Source organism: Thalassophryne amazonica, chromosome 4 (assembly GCF_902500255.1).
Source record: "Thalassophryne amazonica chromosome 4, fThaAma1.1, whole genome shotgun sequence".
Lineage (NCBI taxonomy): Eukaryota > Metazoa > Chordata > Actinopteri > Batrachoidiformes > Batrachoididae > Thalassophryne > Thalassophryne amazonica.
Window position 1 is genome coordinate 43986053 of NC_047106.1, and position 20432 is coordinate 44006484.

Below are 20432 nucleotides of genomic sequence, written 5' to 3' on the forward strand. Positions count from 1 at the left end.
TCCACCGGACAGAGAATTTTAGGGAGGCTAAAACTCTCTCTCCTTGATCAGACATCTTGGTTTTCAATTTTCAATTTCAATTGATTTTCATTTATATAACGTCAAATCACAATAGAGTTGCCTCAAGGCGCTTCACACAAGTAAGGTCTAATGTTACTAACCCCCAGAGCAGCACTGGTAAGGAAAAACCCCCTCTGAGGAAGAAACCTCAAGCAGACCAGACTCAAAGGGGTGACCCTCTGCTTGGGCCACGCTACAGACATAAATTACAGAACAACTCACAAAACGAATATACAAGAAATGCTGCTGGTGCACAGGACAGGAGGGTCTGCAGCATAAATACTACACCCATCTCTGGATGGAGATTTTTGTTGTAATATGTGATTAACTCCAGTTCTCTCCTTGAAGACATCAGACATCAATATTTTCTTTCATGCACATCTTCATATAGTTTGCTTCCATTGTGTGAAGTTTAACTGAACTCCATATATCAGTTTAGGAGAAGTTACACTTACTGTATACCCTGGGGTAAAAAAAACACCTCACTTGTGACCAGTGAGCATTATTGGATTACATGTGGCTTTTATTTGCATGGTTTGGTCTGCTTATAAATACAGATGTGCAAAGAAACGTACAAAAACAAAACAAAACAAAAATTTAGTTCCCAGTGCAGGACCTAACTACAGAGATGAAGCTGCCATTACTGCAAAAACAAGTCAACAGATTTCAGCATTTAAATACTACCAAGGTTGCATACATTTGACACGTTCAGGATATAGACTGCACCATCTGTGCTGCACAGCCAGGTTTGCTGTTATCACAGACACTGCACACAATTTACCAGCTGTTAGGCTCCCATTGAAGTAAACCAGCCAAACAGTGCACGGACTGTCAGCACCTGTCTGAGGTGTCCAGTGCTGCTGTTCCACATGAATATCCAAACTCATGAATATTAGTATGCCAAGGGAAGGTATTGGATCAGTGTAGCAGTAAAGATGTCTGAAACACAGACCATTTTTAAGATCAGCAACTTCATCAACACAAACAACATCGGGGTTGTTATAAATAATGCAGAGCAGATCATAAGAGTGATGGGATGGTTAATCCTGGCATCACATGGGGAGTGTTTGTACATAATCACATCTCCTAGAAGCTGCTTTCTAACAGCAACAGCAGTTACATAAGAAATGTGGCCATGCTGTGCTGCAGGAAACCCTTTGTGTAATTGTTATTCACGATGTGTGCAGCTCATTTTGATCAAAATGTGAGCGCATCAAACAATACACATGGGATGTTATTTACTGCTTCTGAGGTGCCACCGTGCTTGTCCACTGCAGACGGCTTCACACAGAAGAGCTTACATCAATTTTGTGCTGAAATCTTTTGTAACTGGCCGCAGTTTTCACACAGCCTAAACTGCTCTTACATACAGCGCAATAAGCCATGAAATGATCAGCCTGTGTTTGATTGCATACGGGCAGTGGTGTGTGCAGACTGTTGGGGGCAAAGCTGAAAAAATAAAAAGCACATAAATGCCTGAGCACATTTCTTTCTTATTTTTGCCTGTGTTTAAAATCACGGGTACCTGGACTGAGCACAGAAACAAATTAGCTGAAGGGTCCTAACTTAATCTTTGCATGGTCGAAACTGCATAGCGCGAGTGCATTTGGGATGTTTTCAAGTCCACTTAGCTTTTTACAAATTGCATAATCTGAATGCAAAGTACACTCATTAGCCATAACTTTGTGACCACTGACAGATGAAGTGAATATCATTGATTATATTGTTACAGTGGAACCGGAGACTCATTCATTAATTAATGCATTCATTAATTTTCTACTGCTTGTTTGGTTCGGTGTTGTGGGAGCAGTAGACCAAGCAGCTCAGCCAACATGTTGCTATCGTTGGGCAAGTCCTCTGGGCAATATCCCTGGTGGAGTTCACTGAGGTAGTCAAACAACTCTGCAGTGGCAAAGTCCCAGGGATTGATAAGATCGATCCAGAAATGTTGAACGCTCTGGATGTGGAGGGACTATCTTGGATGAGATGTCTCTTCAACATTGCGTGGGGGTTTGGGACAGAGTCAAACTTGGGTGGTGGTCCCGATATTTTAAAAAGGAGACCAGAGAGTGTGTGCCAATTACAGATTGAAGATGAACAGTGCGGGTTCTGTCCTGGCTGTGGAACAACTGACCAGCTTTTCACTCTCACAAGGATTCTGGAGGGGGCCTGGGAGTATGCCCATCCAGTCTATATGTGTTTTGTTGACTTGGAGAAAGCGTATGATTGGGTACCCCGAGAGATACTGTGGGAGTATGGAATGAGGGGGTCCCTACTCAGGGCCATCCAACCTCTGCACTCACAAAGTGAGAGCTGTGTTCAGATCCTCAGCAGTAAGTCAAACTCGTTTCTGGTGGAGGTTGGACTCCGCCAGGGCCACACCTTGTCACCATTCCTGTTTGTGATATTCATGGACAGGATATCGAGATGTAGTTGGGGGAAGTAGGGTCTTCACACTTTGGTGGGCTGAGGGTCTCATCGCTGCTTTTTTGCAGATAATGTGTTCCTGTTGGCTGCATTGGCCTGTGACCTCCAGCACTCACTGGGTCAGTTCACAGCAGAATGTGGAGCTGCTGGGATGAAGATCAGCACCTCTAAATATGAGGCCATGGGTCTTAGCAGGAAACTGATGGACTGCTTACTCCAGGTATGGAATGAGGTCTTGCCCCAAGTGAAGGAGTTCAAGTACCTCAGGGTCTTGTTCACGAGTGAGGTGACAATGGAGCTCGGAATAGAGCTGCTGTTCTTTCACATTGAAAGGAGCCAGCTGAGGTGTTTCGGGCATCTGGTCAAGTTGTCTCTTGGGTGCCTCCCTAGGGAGGTGTTCCAGGAACGTCCAGCTGGGAGGAAACCCTGGGGAAGACCCAGGACTAACTGGAGAGATCACAACTCCACACTGGCCTGGGAATGCCTCAGGATCTTCCAGACAGAGGTGGTTAATCTGTCCCAGGAAAGTGAAGTTTGGAGTGCCCTACTAGAGCTGTTGCCCCTGTGGCCTGACCCCGGATAAGAGGATGAAGATGTGTGATGAGAGGAACCTAATTTCTATTGCTTGCATCCACGACCTAGTTCTTTTGGTTAGTACCCCAAGTTAATCACCATAGGTGAGGAAAGGAACATAAAATGATTGGTAAATTGAGAGTCTCATCTTCTGGCTCAGCTCTTTCACCTCCATGATGGCCTGGTATAGTCAGTGGGTGGGATATGCATAGTATTGGGTAGCAAGTTAACATTTTGTCCTCAAAGTTGATGTGGTTAGGCAGGAAAGATGATGACGTATAAAGGTTTGAGTGATTTTGACAAGGGCCAAATTGTGATGGCTAGGCACATCACCAAACCTGTTCACAGTCTGTAGGGGTCAGTACCGACAAAAAGTGGTTCAAAGAAGGAAAACCGGCGAATCGGCAACAGGGTCACGGGCAGCCAAGACTCAGTGATGTGTGTGGGGTGTGAAGTTTGGCCAATGTGGTCCAACCCCATAGAAGAGCTACCATAACTCAAATTGCTGAAAAAGTTAATATTGGTTCTGATAGAAAGGTCTAGTGGAATCCATGCCTTAATGGGTCAGGGCTTTTTGGTGGCAAATGGGTGTGGGCGGGGGGGGACTTAGACAATGGCTAAGATAAGATAAACTTTATTGATCTCACAGAGGAGAAATTCACAGTGCACTTAGTTCCAAACCAGAAGGTTCAGGACCACCTGTGGCCATTCTTCATGTATTGTGGAGTTGTGGCATCTGGTGTGCCAAATAAACACATGGATATCGGAACTACTGGTGATTCCAAGTGTGAAATGGTGAGAAGATGAAGGACTTAACTCACTGTGGGGAACCTCTGCAGGTTAAAATTTTAGACATTTTTCAGGGTTTTAGAGCCATAAAATCCAACCCAAAGCTAATATCACGAAAATTTGTGGTTATTGGTCCCTTCAACTAAATGTTTTCAGTGGTTTGATGGTTTAGCGTTATCATAGCTAACTTCAGTGAACAGATGATTAGTTTTCAGGGCAGCTTTACTGAACTCTTTGTTTTTGCCTACTCTCATTTTCTCTGTTGCACCTTTGCTCTGTTTCTTCTTTGCTTGCTTTCATTTCCCCACCTTTTGTTTTTCTCATTTTCTTTTCTTACTTTTACATCACTTCTGTTTCCAGCTGAGTGGCAGCGGTGCATTGAATGGAAGGTGAAACTTTGGATAAGTCTCTGCTCCGCTGGTCTACTCTTCTCATCCTCAGCCCACCTCTTTGCTGTCATCTTTGTTTCTACCACCCTGCAGCTGTCTTTCTCAATCTATCCCTTCATTTGTTTTACTCTTCACCTCTCTTCACCTCCTCTTTTATCTGTGCCTCAGTCCTCACGCCATCTCCCCCTCTGTGCATCCATTGTATATGTAGAGACTTTTATTACTCTCTACAGCTCATAAAATGCAAAGGTGGAAGAGAAACTAGATAAAGCAACAGAGATGCGTTCAGGAGGAGGATAACTTCATAAACAAAGGCTGTTTGGTGACTGCTAATAATGTGGCTGCTCTGGCCAGCCAATGTCCCAGATGTGATTAAGCAAACTGCCAATGGTTGGAAAAACAGTAAGCACTCAATTTCCTGTTTGTTTCCAGCTTTCTCCCAGTAATTGAAGGCGTCTCTGGCCAGCAGGTCCAAGGACGTTTCTCAGAGTACAACTGTGAAACATCCATCCACTTTAAAACTTACAGATTATTAAACCCATACGGACGTTTGGGGTTCTGGTTTGGAAATTCATATTTGAAAAAATGTGACCTTTTGGCCATATTTCAGACAGCAATTGAAATACAGTGAACAAAATACATTGAAGTCAGGATGAAGATCAAATTTGAGAGAAATAGGCCTTAAAGATGTACTTAGTGATTAAAAAAACTCATAAAAAGCTGATGTTGCTCAGGATGGAAGCCAGCTATTCAGCTATGAATTGTTGCGTTATGAATTACTGGTTTTTTCGGCCTATTAGTTTCTTGTATGGTTTATTTTGACTGAACCAAACACAAAAAAGCCATTTTCTAACCCCAAAATCTAGATTTTTAAAAATCTGCTCAAGTCTGCCCTTTTATTTATCATCTTGTCTACCAACAATAACTGAAGGAATTGATTTCAGCCACTTAACACAAACCAACGCCAACACACATCTGAAGTGTTAAAGCTGAAGTGTGTAGGATTTAGGGCCCGTCCACATAGAGACGAGTTTAGGTGTATACACAAAGGTTTAGTATCATATTGTCACTTCAGAGTCCAAAAATGCTATTTTTTGAAAACAGGTCCCAGTGGATAAATCTCAAAATACCACCTTTGCGTTTTCATGTGTACAACCAATACGCAACTTCTGTGAAATGATGATGTCATTTCCCCGCCTCTCTAACCTCCCGGCCACGTCACGTAACAATAACAATGGCGGACTGCAGGCTTGTGTTCGTGCTACAGAATCTATTGAGCTTATTGGGGCGACTACATCAAAATCTTCTGCTCCTCTTCTATAATGAGTAGCAAACGGTCATGTCTTGTAGTTCAGTCAACTTACAATCCCATGTGACTCAAAGGAGAACTTTAACTTCATCATTGGTCCTCACCAATGTCTCAGCTTTTGCTCTTGTTTTAACACTCATGTTTGCCATGAAGCTTTATGGGCATGCTCCATGTCTTCTTCTCAGTCTTTTGTGGGAGCTTTACAGTACCACATACAGGCCTGGCATATATACTACAGCGTTTTCAGTGGTTTCATGTGTACGCATATATATCTTGAAACGGTGCCGTGTTTAAAGAACACTTTTTGAAAACGACAAAGGAAACGATTATGTATCGAAACTTCCACTTCCGTGTGGACAAGGCCTTAGTGTCATCCTCACGATTTGGTTTCCCTTCATGTTTTTCCTTTATCAAATGGGGATTCATGCTCCCCTTGTCTTCTCTTGTAACAAAGCAATGTGCATGACCCTCCATTTCACAAAAACGAGGCTTCTCAAGCTTGTTAGCCTGCTCTAGAGTTCTGTGTTTCTGCTTTTAACTGTGGTTTATTTATTTTTTTATATTAACTTGCCTGTTCTTGTTGTGTACAGCGCTTTGGTTGTTGGTATGCATTTTAAAGTGCTTTATAAATAAATTGAGAAATTGAGAAAATAGTTCTTCAGTTTTCCAGCCATGCTTAGAAATGTGAAAGACATGAAATATGTCCCTTTTGGGCGACTGCATCAATAATGGCTTGCAACTTGGACCCCCTTGAAAACGAGATTATAAATCTCAAGGGGTTTATCCTTTCAAGTTAAATAAATAAATTAACTTGGTTGTCTCCATGTATGGTCCTGCTCATATGTAAATTTGAAGGGCTCATTCTAAGCTTATGAAAGCAGATCAGTTCCTTGTTGTAAGTATTCATACACTAATGAACAGATAGTTATGAATGCTATCTTCAATTTACCCCAGTAAACAACCCTGAAATCTTTTATATATGAGGTCTGTCCAAAAAGTAACGGACCTTTTTATTTTTTTCAAAAACTACATGGATTTGAATCACGTGTGATTGCATCAGCCAAGCTTGAACCTTCATGCACATGCGTGAGTTTTTTCACGCCTGTCGGTTGCATCATTTGCCTGTGGGCAGGCTTTGAGTGGGCACTGGTCCAGCCCCCTCGTCGGATTTCTTTTGTCTGGGAACTGGCTGAGAGGCTGCTGCTTTGCTCCATGAAATTTTTTTCAGAAACTGTTAGAGACAGCCAGTTGGAAACCATTAGAAAGATTCAGATGGATATCGGTGACGATTCTGTCGGTGTCACTCGGATTAAGGAGTGTTAAAACCTTTTTAAAGACGGCCCACAGCAGTGGAGGGCGAGCTGCGCACCGAGCAGCCATCGACAGGCTGGAATGACCAGATCATTTCTAAACTGAACGCTGTGTTGATCCGGGACATCGTGTGACTACCACAGAAATGGCAAGAGACAGGCTTACTTGTAGTTCCTAGGGTTTGTAAAAGTAGAATGGGAGGCAGAGCCTTCAGCTTTCAGGCTCCTCTCCTGTGGAACCAGCTCCCAATTCAGATCAGGGAGACAGACACCCTCTCTACTTTTTAGATTAGGCTTAAAACTGTTGTGAAAGTGTCATGACACGGACCCACAACAGGGGGCGTTAATGAACGGACAATGGATAAGCCAAAAACTAACAATTTAATGTTGTGAATTGCACAACGAAGTACAGACAAAAACAATATGGTGGAATGTCAATTATACACAAGGTGACGTGTGGGCAGGCTCGAAGATAGAAGACGTCTGGCGAGAGAAGAGCCGGATCCCACACAGCTTCCACCACCAACGGAGCTGAAGAACACCGGAGCTGCCAAGCCCTGCGCCCCAGGTGGCCACTGTCTTCAGCAGTCAGACCCGGTACTGCTGGCAGAGAACAGAAACAGTACTGATGAGTGTGAGTTCGCACACTCAGTAATCCCACAGTCAGTGTTTAGTTAGGAGGGAGAACCTCCACCTCCGAATCACACACTCGTGCAGCTCCTGAGATAACCACTTATCTGGGTGGGGTGGGAGGCGAAGCCGTCACAGTCCACACCAAATGCCAACTCAGCAGACGAGGAATCCATCCCAGGAAAACGGCTGCAAAGGAGATCAGACTAATGCTCGATTAAGATTCAGCAGAGACGTTACCTGAATGGTAGCTGATTTCTCGGCGGGGAGGTGGAGTTGCAGTCCGGCCTTTATGGTGGTGGTGATGTGGATGAGTGACAGCTGGTGCTGATAACGAGTGACAGCTGTCACTCCCAGTTGCTATGACGCCCTCTCATGCTTGAAGCCCGCACTTCAAGCAGGGCGCCATCTGGTGGTGGTGGGCCAGCAGTACCTCCTCTTCAGCGGCCCACACAACAAAAACTTTCCTTTTTGCTAAAGCTTATAGTTAGGGCTGGATCAGGTGACCCTGAACCATCCCTTAGTTATGCTGCTATAGACTTAGACTGCTGGGGGGTTCCCATGATGCACTAAGTGTTTCTTTCTCTTTTTGCTCTGTATGCACCACTCTGCATTTAATCATTAGTGATTGATCTCTGCTCCCCTCCACAGCATGTCTTTTTCCTGGTTCTCTCCCTCAGCCCCAACCAGTCCAAGCAGAAGACTGCCCATCCCTGAGCCTGGTTCTGCTGGAGGTTTCTTCCTGTTAAAAGGGAGTTTTCCTTCCCACTGTTGCCAAGTGCTTGCTCACAGGGGTGCGTTTTGACCGTTGGGGTTTTTCCGTAATTATTGTATGGCCTTGCCTTACAATATAAGTGCCTTGGGGCAACTGTTTGTTGTGATTTGGCGCTATATAATAAATTGATTTGATTTGATTTGATTTAAATATTGAAGAAATGTGTTTTTGTTTGTTCTTTGGTTCACTTTTGGAGATGTATTGCTCAGAACAAAGAAAATGACTGAAGGTGACCACGTTATACTTTATTGTGTAACATACGTGGTGTGTCCATAAAGTAACGGTCCTTTTTATTTTTTTTAAAAACTATATGGATTTCATTCATATGTTTTTACATCAGACATGCTTGAACCCTCGTGCGCATGCGTGAGTTTTTCCACGCCTGTCGGTGACGTCATTCGCCTGTGAGCACGCCTTGTGGAAGGAGTGGTCCCGCCCCCTCGTCGGATTTTCATTGTCTGGAAATGGCGGAATGAAAAGGACTTTTTTCCATCAGAATTTTTTCAGAAGCTGTTAGAGACTGGCACCTGGAAACCATTCGAAAAAGTTATCTGGCTTTTGGTGAAAATTTTATGGGCTTCACAGAGAATAAGGACTGTTACTACAGCTTTAAGGACCCCTTTAAGGACGGTCGGTGCGCCGCGCTCCGAGCTGCGACGTCGCGGCACAAACCACTGGATCATTTCTAAGCTGATGGCTCTGTGGATACGAGACCGTCGTGTGCTCTTTCTCTGGTTATCACAAGAGCTGGACATCAGCCATTTTCCGGCAGATTTCACTTTTAACAAGAGAGTTTGTCATGGAAAGCCGTGCGGAAGCTTCGCGCGTCACGACCGATTCGCTGATGAAGCGAGACAAAGGAACACCTCCGTTTCGGAGTGTTAGAGGAGATGTTTGGACATGTCTAGCTCTCCACAAGTTCTCTTATACTCACTCAACTGGTAAGCACTGAAAGCCGAGATAGACATGTCCAACCTGTCCTTAACACTCCGAAACGGAGGTGTTCCTTTGTCTCGCTTCATCAGCGAATCAGTCGTGACGCGCGAAGCCTCCGCGCGGCTTTTCCATGACAAAATCTCTTGTTAAAAGTTGAAATCTGCCAGAAAATGGCTGATGTCCAGCTCTTGTGATAACCAGAGAAAGAGCACACGACGGTCCTACGTATCCATAGAGCATCAGCTTAGAAATGATCCAGTGGTTTGTGCCGCGACGTCGCAGCTCGGAGCGCGGCGCACCGACCATCCTTAAAGGGGTCCTTAAAGCTGTAGTTAAAGTCCTTATTCTCTGTGAAGCCCTTAAAATTTTCACCAAAAACCAGATAACCTTTTCAAATGGTTTCCAGGTGCCAGTCTCTAACAGTTTCTGAAAAAATTCGGATGGAAAAAAGTCCTTTTCATTCCGCCATTTCCAGACAATGAAAATCCGACGAAGGGGCAGGACCACTCCTTCCACAAGGCGTGTTCACAGGCGAATGACGTCACCGACAGGCGTGGAAAAACTCACGCATGCGCACGAGGGTTCAAGCATGTCTGACGTAAAAACATATGAATGAAATCCATATAGTTAAAAAATAAAATAAAAAGGACCGTTACTTTATGGACACACCACGTATGCATGGGCTTTTATTCTGTGTCTGTCTCAGCCTTATCCACCAACATGTTCAACTCATAACACCACACACACACACACACACAGAGTGTTTTAAAGGGCCTGTGCAGTGCAGGATGGCACCTCTTCACCCACAGGCAGAGGACTGAGCTAAAGCAAAGCCGGCGCCCCAGCGGGGTGAGGTGAAGTGGCTCTAATCTGCTTTCCTGGCATGAGGTAACACTGTGCCGGCCTGCTGTGACATGAGTTATGTTGGAAACAGGCAAAGTTGGTGTCCAGCTGGGTCCGGTCAGTGCATCAGACTCCTGCTGAGGAACAGAGGGTGGCAAAATGAGACGGCGTGAGGCCAAGTCCACACAACAGAAAGACAAAAACGGACACTGTGAAAGAGAGAAGAGTGAATGTTGTTCAATATGTTTGAATCTTAATCCGTTAGAATTCCTCTGTTTTTACAACATGTAAGTGGAACAGAGCCATGAAAATTCAGCAAGGTATATCTTCTATTATTCATTCCAATTCTAAGGTAGAACTCTACTAGTGTATACTAAAGTATATCTAAAAAAGAAGAGTAGAGCCACTTGTGTGCATGGTCTTGAGAACCAGGGATGGTAGGTTACCACGATTACCTCTGCTGAAGAGGTTTTTTGTTTTGTTTTGTTTTTCGTTTTTTTTTTTTTCCTCCAGGCATTTTACCTAGTATTATGCAAAAAATTTGGAACATCAGAGAAGGTAGAAAACAACTTTGTTTTGGTGCAAGATTTGAACATTTTCTGAAGTTTGGATAATTTCTGTAAAATTAGTGCACCAATCTTCCTCTGAAAAATTGAGAATATGTATCCCATGATTATCTGTTTATAAGTGTGGTTCGGTCAGGATCCAGGTAATGATGCAGAACTGGAAAAGTAAGAGCCAATGTTTATAAGAATCAGGCAGTTTACATGGGGCTGGGATAGTGACCAACTCAGATTTTGCTCAAACTTTGGTAACTGGATGCACCACATACACCAAAAATTTTAGCCAAATTCCATACGGTGATCTCACCAGGGGTCATCAAAGTTCAAACCCAGAATGCCCTTAAACTGAAATTTGGTGAACAGGAAAGATTTGAACAGCTCTTACATGAAATGCCTTCAATCCCCCAATGTACTTTTGTGATTTAAGTATTATAGGAGGACAATTCTTCAAAATAATCACTAATCTGGGTTGGGGGATTGAACGTGTTGACTATAGGGGGCGCTTCAAGTTGGCGAATTCTCAGAAATGCTCATATTTGTGAAGGCTATTACTCAATACATGTTTAATCCCCCAGTAAGATTTTTAGTGTATTAGAAAGAGCAAGACGTACCCTCTTTAAAACAACAAAAAAAATCAGTGGGGGATTGTATGCGTTGGCCACCAGGTGGCGCCAAAGTGGTCAAATTTGTGTTTTTCATACAACTTTGGCGTTACGCATTTAATGGATTATCATAAACTTTGCATTTATGTTGAGACTAATCCTTCTTTTAGACAAATAAATTGGAAAATCTTTGGGGGTCTTCCCAGTTTTTGATAAAAAAAGCACTTTATTGGCACAGGAATTGGCTATTTTTCCACATGGTGACGTAAGCATTATTGGCCCTACATGAAGAAGATAAAATGGTGAGTAGCAATCTTGAAATCTTTCTTTTGTGCTTAGGCCTAGCAAAATAGCCCAGATAGTGGGCTACTCAAGTCTAGCTACAAATAGCTGTTTTGCAATGGACAGAGATTTGTGTCACTCAGCTGTGCTTCCGATGATCATTATGCAACATACATGTCATGATTTCAACTTTCTAATCTGTATTTGTGGAATACACAAGTAAATACCTACATTAGTAGTGTAGCACAGACATTGTTTTATCATGCACATGCATTGTTCTCGGTAATTCATCATTGTTTCGAAACTTCAATCTAAATTAGTGTCTAATCTAGTGCTTCAAGGTGACCAAACCTCAGCATTGTAGATGCACATTGTGATCTTATTGAGAAAACCCCCACAAAGATGTTTCAATGGATATTAACACAATGCATGTTAATCTTCTGAAAAATGCAGTTTATGATTATTCATTAAACGCGTTGGCCACCAGAGGGCGCCAAAGTTGTATGAAAAACACAAATTTGACCACTTTGGTGCCACCTGGTGGCCAACGCATACAATCCTCCACTGATTTTTTATTTTTTTTTTAAAGAGGGTAAGTATTTCCCTTTCTAATACAATAAAAATCTTGCGGGGGGATTAAATGCGTATTGAATAATAGCCTTCACAAATGTGAGTATTTCTGGAAATTTGCCAACTTGAAGCACCCCCTATAGTCAAGGCATTCAATCCCCCAAACCCAATTAGTGATTATTTTGAAGAACTGTCCTCCTATAATACTTAGATCACAAAAGTACTTTGGGGGATTGAATGCATTTCATGTAAGAGCTGTCTAAAACTTCCCTGTTCACCAAATTCCAGTTTTAGGCCATACTGGGTCTGAACTTTGTTGACCCCTGGCAAGGTCACCGTAGGGAATTTGGCCAAACTTTTTGGTGTATGTTCTTTTGGTGGAGGGTGCATCCAGTTACCAAAGTCTGAGCAAAATCTGAGTTGGTCACTATCACAGCCTGCCTGACTCTTATAAAAATTGGCTCGTAAATTCCGTAGAGTGGAATAAGGTTGAAATTTGATTTGGAGATTAATCACAGTCTTGGGGATCCACATATATTAGGTGCACACAGTAAGTGCTGCTTTTTTCTTTTGTCACTGATACATTTGACATTTTTGACCGTGGAGATGAATATCCAACAGAGCAACTAAGCCTCTCTTGTTCCAGAATTCCTTTTGACCTCAATAGACACCAAAGCTACATTTTCCCCGATTGAATGCCCCCATCTCCCCTTGGCCTGTCATAGAATGTTAGACCTCAAATGAATCAGGGGGAGGTCTTGCTGAATGGAGCTGGGTGGAAGCTAAATAGTATTTCCCCTTGACCAATTTAAAGACCACTGATGCCAAAATGACCACTCGAGTGGCGCCACTAACCCTAATAGAAAGGAAAAGTTATGAACTCCAGATAAGAGATCTTCCACCTAACATGTCCAACTTCATATACACAATTGTGAACAGGAACTAATAAAAAAAGAAAAAAAAAAAGAAAAGAAAAGCACAGAGGGACACCCATGGATCACCTGGCTGCAGCAGATACATGGTGGCATGGATGGATTGGTTGTTTGCCTGAGTGGTTGCCATCCAGGTTCAAAATTGGTTCTGTGGTGTAGCTGATGTGGGAACGTATGGCATCAGTGCCCCTTATTTTGATGCCTCATAATAGAATCTATTAAAAGGACAGGCTCAAGACTCATCACATTTCAGTAAAATGAAATGACAGAATGATTCCATTTCTGTTGCATTTTTCTGATGTAGATACTTTAAGCACTTTACAGTGATACCCTTATATTAAGGTAGGTTTTGATAACTTGACTTGAAGCTCATATGGAACGGTTTGGAATATTACAATCTTGAGAGTGCCTGACTGCCTAACGCCTAGTCAAGCCATAAATGGGTTTAAAAGGTACTGTGTGGGCAGGATGGGCCTGACCTGGGCAGAATGAATGAAGCCCAAGCATGCCACGATCTGATTTATCAAGCAAGCTAAAGCTAATAGGCTAACCTTGGTTTGGGTGTTTGATCAATGCATATTTTTTGCAAACTGAGCGGTGGTTTTCATAATGACTGGCTTAGATGTATTAAAATTATGACAGGCATATTACCTCAGTAACTATTGAGTAACAGTGGAGAAAACCTCACCAAGCTCTCCATACCTGCTAATTAGTACCAACGGCGCTAATATACAAATGAAATAGTTGCGAGAGGACCAGGAACTGAAACGGACTCAAATGCAATGAGGCAGGAAATGATAATGTTACATGATGTGGTGGAGACAAGGAGATGAAGGCACTGGACGATGGGTTGCAGGTGTGGGATGCCAGGTGGGCCAGTGGTGGCTGTGGACTGCACAAAAGACAAAATAATCAAGTGAATCCAAACAGGGAAAACACAGACAAGGAGCAAGAAGGTTAACCACGACTACACTTGAGGCCAGTATTACCACTCCAAAGATGGAAAGATCTGGTGGTGTCCTCCTGTTCAGCTGAGGTTTAAGTAGGATGCCCCGATTGATGCAGGTGTGCTGCAACCACAGGTGTCGATGATCAGCTCCACTGGCAGAGAAAACACAGGAAGGAGAGGAGAAACAGCAAAAAGGAGTCAGACCAATTCTCCAGACCACAACAAAAATAATACTAAAATTTCACTCTATGGAAATGCAGAAGCACAGACTTCTTAGATGGTCCATGAGCACAATTAACTGCGCAACAAGCTACATTATCTCAGATATTTGCAATAAAATGCTCAGAAAAGGAAAACAGGGTCAAATCTATAGCAGCTAGTCCTTGGCACAGCTCAGGGCACACTCCAGCTGCTATTCAAAAGGACCACACTCCTAAATATTCATAACTTTATGGTTTAAAATAGCCAAAACTGATGAATTCTAAAAATGAAAAACTGCCATGAAGGAGGAAACTAGCTACCAAAATGGTTTTTGTACCAGGCGGTAAAAGTTTTGCAAAAAGTTTTATTTCTTCTGTAAATTTTAGATTTTTTTTTTTATTATTATTATTATTTTTTTTTTTAACGAGCATTAAATGGGACTGACTCACCTTTGGAACCAAACTCAAGTGGCCTTAAGCTCAACTGCCAGGTGGCACTTCCATGTTAGCTCCATTTTTGAGCAGTGGATGTTGGAGCTTGGTTTACAGACACAACCATGTCAGGTTGTTGCTGTGCACAACGCTCAACTGCACACATGAAGAAACTTGGCGATTCAGGACCTTGCTCAAGGGCACCTTACAGGGAGTTGGTCACAAGCCCACCTCTCTAACTGCCAGTGTCCCATCCCCATGATAGCGCATCATATTTCAATAAAGAATTATTGTTGTGCAGGACTACAGCTATGTATTTCCTATTGCTGCATCTTAGTTTAACTAATTGTAACCCCCTAAACACCCCCCCCCCCACACACACACACACACAAAAGGAGGGGGTAGGGCATGCAAGAGAAAATAGATTTTAAGAAGTGGGGAAATGGGTGATAGAGTGACTGTCGCCTCTCCTTTTCCATGCAGCTGAGAAGTGTAAATGGTTTATACCTGCATGCAGCCGAAAGTAAGTGACTCCAATCAGAAAGGGTTAAGAGCACACTGGCCCCCAAATCTTATTTGGCTCCACAACCTGAAGCTCAAGTCACTGATGACAAAAAAGTGAATAACAGAAGACAGAGGACAAAGGGTGATGAGAAGGAGGAGGTAAAAAAAAAGTGACAAAAAACAAGCGTAAAAAAAAAGTCAGGAAGCTGAGCAGAAAGAGGCGCGGATGAGAAGAAAGGAAATTGAAGAAACACAAGTGGGGGGAGGAAGGGGGAAGAAAGTGATAAAAACAGGGGGATCGTCATATCTCTGGGCCAGGAGGGATTGAAAGAGTAAATAGAGGTTAAGGATGGATAAACGGAGAGTTGGAGGCATGTTCTAAGGACACAGAGAGATGTGCCACATTGTAAGGTGAAGCGAAAAAAGTGCCGTATCACAAAGAGACGGGCGGGGGGGGGATGTCAAAAAGATCAGTGAGAATGTAGTGTGAAAAGAGAGGAAGAAGACTGAGGGGAATTTCTGAGAGGGAGGGAAGACGGTGTGACGGATTCAGTCGAGGCGGCAGAGGAAGGTTTGTCTAATACAGCGGGCGGCGATTGGAGTGAAGGAGCCTGAAGGATACACTGATGGAGCAGAGAGGGGGAGGAGAGTGACAGAGATCCAGGTTTTTTTTTTCCCAGGTTCCCCTCCTACTCCTCTTCTTGTTTGAAACACACATCTTCCCTTTCAAATCCTTTGGCGTCCTCCCCTCCTCTGCTCTTTATTCCTCTTCTTTACTCCTTTTCCTCTTGTTTTTAACATTCTTTTTTCTCCTGCATACAAAAAAATTGGAGAAAAGACCTTGAAAAGTAAGATGTCTTTTCAATAAAATTATGATTAAGAAGGAACTCCGGTTGGAGACACTTTATCTGTAAAATACACATCAATTCAGAATCACGAGACTGATGGCAGCACCTCGCTGGCATTTATTATGTGACACTGTCGAGAGCGGCGACACTCACAGGCATCATCAATTGGATCAGAGAAATGGTACTACCTGTTGCAACAAAAGAAACAGTTTGGAAACACATGACCCAATAAGTGAAATCGACATCTTAGGCTACACAAAGAGTGCTGGGATTGATGTGAGGCCATATGCTTTGAGATTTGACCCAATAGTGATCTGTTTAAATGTTTTTTAACTATAGACTGTATATATACACTGGACAAACCCTGTGTGAGGTCACCGACAGGTTTACTATAGAGACCTGGGAGAAGATGATGAGCTTGTTTTGGTGTCAGAATTAAAAATTATTACCTGCTTATTTCCTCCAAACATCATCAAGCTAATGATAGCTGCAAGCGCTAATGCCATTAGCATACAAAATTAACTAACGCAACATTTCACTCAACTAACAGGTTCTGAAACCCAAAATGGCTGGACACAAATGCTGAGCACAGACACAGGTGTTTGACGTTCAAAAGCTTTTACTGAGCACACGTGCAGGGTCCGGTACACAAGAAGGCAGTCAAAGGTCAACAACAGTAGCAAAAACATCAGGCAAAAAGCCAGGTCCAGAAAACAGGCAAATAGTTCAAAAACACAGCAGAGCAAGCAAGACAAAGACTCAGAAGAAAGGCTGGGTGTGAAGGTGATAAAGCACAACAATCTGGTGGGGAAGAAAGGGAAAAGAGAGGCTTAAGTACATGCAGTGATGCAGGGGCATAGCACCAAATTCTGGGCCCTAGGTACCACCCCCCCACACACACACACACACACTGTTATGTTCTTTTTTATTAACGGAAACACCAAATTTCTAATGTGTAGTCAAACCAGGTCTAAATCATGTATACCTTAGATCACACCTGGGAGTCAAAACTCTTTTTAAAGTTGGGGGAGCAATATTGAGTTTTGGGGAGGGGGGGGGAGGGCTCTAGGGGATCAAATTGGTGCATCCCTGTGCATTTTAACAGAGATATACCCCAGTGTTAACTTGACTACAAGTTAGGGTTATAAGATCTACAGTCACAGGAAAATATCTAATTTAACAAAATTTTCCAAAATAAGTAATTAAATAGAAGTGTAATTCATGTGTGTAATTCTCTTTGTGAAGAAAAAAAAAATACATAATACAATATACTACAATCAAAACATTAAAGAACAGATTACCCATCTTATAGTCAATGTCATTCAGTAACCTCAGTCCATATTAATAACAGACTTTCAGTACTGTACTGTCTTATGAAGTAATCTAAAATAAAGTCATAATAAAAATGACATTTTATAACCCTGTATTTGAAAAAAGAAGGCAATTTCTGTTATTTCTTAACAATATTAGACTGAATAAATCAATGCAGTATATTTGTGTTTGGTAAAAATAAGGAAAAAGGTTCATTCATATTATATACTCTCTACATTCAATCAATCAATCAATCAATTTTTTTATATAGCGCCAAATCACAACAAATTTTTACTTATAATAAATAAAATTTTACTTTTTATTTTACTTTTTTTTTACTTTTTTTTTTTTACTTTTTCACCGTGCTCCAACGCCTAAAGAAGACCTCTAACGGTCGAAGCATCGCGACGGAGCACTTTTATCAGCTAACCTTCATCAGCGTTGGCAAGCTAACTAGCTTGCTAACGCTTTCGTTTTTATTTTTATTTTATTTTTTAGCACTGTTGTCGTGCTGCTCCACAGCCTGCCTAGTGGATTTTTATTTTATTTTAGCGCTGTTGTCGTGTGTTACCTGTGCTGCTCCACAGCCTGTCCAGTGGATTTTTATTTTATTTTTTAGCACTGTTGTCATGTGTTACCTGTGCTGCTCCACAGCCTGTCCAGTGGATTTTTATTTTATTTTTTAGCACTGTTGTCGTGCGTTACCTGTGCTGCTCCACAGCCTGTTCAGTGGATTTTTATTTTATTTTTTAGCACTGTTGTCGTGTGTTACCTGTGCTGCTCCACAGCCTGCCTAGTGGATTTTTATTTTATTTTAGCGCTGTTGTCGTGCGTTACCTGTGCTGCTCCACAGCCTGCCCAGTGGATTTTTATTTTATTTTTTAGCACTGTTGTCGTGTGTTACCTGTGCTGCTCCACAGCCTGCCTAGTGGATTTTTATTTTATTTTAGCACTGTTGTCATGTGTTACCTGTGCTGCTCCACAGCCTGTTCAGTGGATTTTTTATTTTATTTTTTAGCACTGTTGTCGTGTGTTACCTGTGCTGCTCCACAGCCTGTCCAGTGGATTTTTATTTTATTTTTTAGCACTGTTGTCATGTGTTACCTGTGCTGCTCCACAGCCTGTCCAGTGGATTTTTATTTTATTTTTTAGCACTGTTGTCGTGTGTTACCTGTGCTGCTCCACAGCCTGTTCAGTGGATTTTTATTTTATTTTTTAGCACTGTTGTCGTGCGTTACCTGTGCTGCTCCACAGCCTGTTCAGTGGATTTTTTTTATTTTTTAGCACTGTTGTCGTGTGTTACCTGTGCTGCTCCACAGCCTGTTCAGTGGATTTTTATTTTATTTTTTAGCACTGTTGTCGTGCGTTACCTGTGCTGCTCCACAGCCTGTCCAGTGGATTTTTATTTTATTTTTTACCACTGTTGTCGTGTGTTATCTGTGCTGCTCCACAGCCTGTCCAGTGGATTTCTATTTTATTTTTTACCACTGTTGTCGTGTGTTACCTGTGCTGCTCCACAGCCTGTCCAGTGGATTTTTATTTTATTTTTTTTTAGCACTGTTGTCGTGCGTTACCTGTGCTGCTCCACAGCCTGTCCAGTGGATTTTTATTTTATTTTTTAGCACTGTTGTCGTGCGTTACCTGTGCTGCTCCACAGCCTGTCTAGTGGTTTTTTGTTTTGTTTTGGCACCGTTGTCGTGCGTTACCTGTGCTGCTCCACAGCCTGTCCAGTGGATTTTTATTTAGCACTGTTGTCGTGCGTTACCTGTGCTGCTCCACAGCCTGTCTAGTGGATTTTTATTTTGTTTTAGCACTGTTGTCGTGCGTTGCCTGTGCTGCTCCACAGCCTGTCCAGTGGATTTTTATTTTTATTTTATTTTTAGCACTGTTGTTGTGCGTTACCTGTGCTGCTCCACAGCCTGTCTAGTGGATTTTTATTTTATTTTAGCACTGTTGTCGTGCGTTACCTGTGCTGCTCCACAGCCTGTCTAGTGTCGGATTCCCTGTTTGGGAATCCGCTAGCTTAGCGTAGCTACTAGCTCTTAGCCGTTTTAGCATGGCGGCTTCTCCTGTCTCTCCCGTACTTTTCTGCTCTGGGTGTGAAATGTTTAGTTATTCCCCGGCCTCTTTTAGCAGTAACGGTACTTGTAATAAGTGCAGCTTATTCGTAGCTTTGGAGGCCAGGCTGGGCGAATTGGAGGCTTGGCTCCGCACCGTGGAAAATTCTACAGCTAGCCAGGCCCCTGTAGTCGGTGCGGACCAAGGTAGCTTAGCCGCCGTTAGTTCCCCCCTGGCAGACCCCGTGCAGTCGGGAAGGCAGGCTGACTGGGTGACTGTGAGGAGGAAGCGTAGCCCTAAACAGAAGCCCCGTGTACACCGTCAACCCGTTCACATCTCTAACCGTTTTTCCCCACTCGACGATACACTCGCCGAGGATCAAACTCTGGTTATTGGCGACTCTGTTTTGAGAAATGTGAAGTTAGCGACACCAGCAACCATTGTCAATTGTCTTCCGGGCGCCAGAGCAGGCAACATCGAAGGACATTTGAAATTGCTGGCTAAGGCTAAGCGTAAATTTGGTAAGATTGTAATTCACGTCGGCAGTAATGACACTCGGTTACGCCAATCGGAGGTCACTAAAATTAACATTGAATCGGTGTGTAACTTTGCAAAAACAATGTCGGACTCTGTTGTTTTCTCTGGGCCCCTCCCCAATCAGACCGGGAGTGACATGTTTAGCCGCATGTTCTCCTTGAATTGCTGGCTGTCTGAGTGGTGTCCAAAAAATGAGGTGGGCTTCACTGATAATTGGCAAAGCTTCTGGGGAAAACCTGGTCTTGTTAGGAGAGACGGCATCCATCCCACTTTAGAGGGAGCAGCTCTCATTTCTAGAAATCTGGCCAATTTTTTGGGATCTTCCAAACTGTGACTGTCTAGCGTTGGGACCAGGAGGCTGTGGTCTTATACACCTCTCTGCAGCTTCTCTCCCCCTGCCATCCCCTTATTACCCCATCCCCGTAGAGACGGTGCCTGCTCCCAGACCACCAATAACTAGCAAAAATCTATTTAAGCATAAAAATTCAAAAAGAAAAAATAATATAGCACCTTCAATTGCACCACAGACTAAAACAGTTAAATGTGGTCTATTAAACATTAGGTCTCTTTCTTCTAAGTCCCTGTTGGTAAATGATATAATAA